Genomic DNA, 2,581 nt, shown 5'->3' on the forward strand with positions numbered 1-2,581 from the left:
GCGCTATATAAATAAACTGAATTGAATTGTCCAGTAACCCCCCCCCCCCCACACACACACACACACACACACACACACAGAGACACTCAAGAGAGGCATACTTCCCAGAATGAGTCAAATGATGTAATCTGTGGCTGTTTCCTACAATTTGAAGAACAAATTTCCTCTTTCTTTCATCAACATTTGAAACAGATTAGAGAGCAGCTGAGTGGCTCATCTGGTTGAGCAGCCACTATTTGCGCAAATAACTACAAAATGTAAAAAAAAAACTATATTTAAATGGTTAACACCCCCCCACCACCAAAAAAAAGAGGTTAACAGAGCTTTAAAGATATGTGCTGCCTGCAAGAAAAAAAAATATTTGCAATGAAGCAAAATTACAACAAACACATACACTGAACAAAAACACACTGCCTGGCCAAAAAAATAAAGTCGCCACCAAAAAAAAAGTCACACTAATATTTGGTTAGACCACCTTTAGCTTTGATTACATCATGCATTCACTGTGGCATTGTTTCGATAAACGTCTGCAATGTCACAAGATCTGTTTCCATGTGTTGCATACATTTTTCTCCAAGATCTTGCATTGATGACTAGGCACTAGGCATGATGGGTGCATCACTTCACCTGCCTCTCTTCTTACTCTGATGCACCCATCACTCTGGAACAGGGTCAGTCTGGACTCATCAGACCACATGACCTTCTTCCATTGCTCCAGAGTCCAATCTTTATGCTCCCTAGCAAATTGAAGCCTTTTTTCCCAGTTAGCCTCACTGGTTAGTGGTTTTCTTAACCTCCTAAGACCCAAACTCTTGCACATGTGGATGCCAGGTCTTAGGAGGTTAAGGCTACACAGCTGTTCAGTCCCAATCCCTTGAGTTCCCTTCACATTGTGCGTGTGGAAATGTTTTTACTTTCACTATTAAACATATTCCTGAGTGCTACTGTTGCTTTTCTTTAATTTCATTTCACCAAACCTTTAAGTGATCATCGATCACGATCATTCAGGATTTTTTTCCGGCCACATTTCTTCCTAGAAGACAATGGGTCCCCACTATCCTTCCAGTTTTTAATAATGCCTTGGACAGTTCTTAATCCAGTTTTAGTAGTTTCTACAATCTCCTTAGATGTTTTCTCTGCTTGATGCCAATGATTTGACCCTTCTCAAACAGACTGACATCTTTTCCATGACATGTGTCTTTCAACATGGTTGTTTAAGAAATGAGAAGCAACTCATTGCACCAGTTGGGTTAAATAACTTGTTGCCAGCTGAAAGATGCAGTGATTATCCAATAGGAGGCTCATACATATTTGCTTAGTTAAATCCATGTGGCGACTTTATTTTTTTGGCCAGGCAGTGTACTAACACAGTTTTGCTTTTGCTCTCATTTTTCATGAGCTGAACTCAAAGGTCTAAAACTTTTTCCATGAACCCAAAACAACTTTTTCTCTCAAATATGGTTCACAGATTTGTGTAAATCTGTGTTAGTGAGCACTTCTCCTTTACTGATGTAATCCATCCACCTCACAGGTGTGGCAGATCAAGATGCTGATGAGACAGCATGATTGTTGCACAGGTGAGCTTTAGGCTGACCACAATAAAAGGCCACTCTAAAATGTGCAGTTTTATCACAGAGCATCCACACATGCAAGTTTTGAGGAAGTGTGCAGTTGGCATGCTGACAGCAGGAATGTCCATGTTCAGTGAATTTGTCAGTACGTCCAACAATCCTCACAACTAACCCCACCAGCCCCTGTGTTCGCTGTCCATAACATGCCCATACCATAACCCCACCGCTACCATGGGCCACTCGATTCACAACATTGACATCATCAAACCTCTCACTCACACAACGCCATACATGCAGTCTGACATCTGTCCTGTACAGTGAAAACCAGGATTCATCTGTGAAGAGAACACCTCTCCAACGTGCCATACACCATCGGATGTGAGCATCTGCCCACCCACCATTTGGACCACGAGCATGAGCTTCTTTAAGATGGTTTCTGACAGTTTGTGCAGAAATCCTTTGGTTCTGCAAACCGATTGTTGCAGCAGCTGACCAGATGTCTGGACAATCTTGGAGGTGAAGATTCTGGATGTGGAGGTCCTGGGCTGGTGTGGTGACACCTGGTCTGTGGTTGTGAGGCTGGTTGGCTGTAGTGACAAATTCTCTGAAATCAGAGTCAGAGATTCTTTATTGTCATTCGCACCTCATGTGCTACATGTGGTGGAGCGAAATTATGTACACAGGGTCCCAGTTACATCCAACAATAAAATGTATAAGAAAAACAGTAATAACATCTAAGATATGAACTAAGAAAAACATCAACTAAATATACACTAAGCACTCATAACATAAAAAACATTGAACATCAGCACAAACATGAACATGAATCTGTGAGCAGATGTGCACGCATGAACACATCATCATTGAAAAAGATCAGCAGCAACATAAAACAGATCAGCAGCAACCTGAAACATATCAGCAGCAACCTGAAACAGATCAGCAGCAACATGATGCGATTTTTTAACAGTGATTATTCTGGTTAGAGATTCATGAGTCTAACAGCCTCAGGG

Source organism: Nematolebias whitei, chromosome 6 (genome assembly GCF_014905685.2).
Source record: "Nematolebias whitei isolate Nwh7 chromosome 6, NemWhi1, whole genome shotgun sequence".
Lineage (NCBI taxonomy): Eukaryota > Metazoa > Chordata > Actinopteri > Cyprinodontiformes > Rivulidae > Nematolebias > Nematolebias whitei.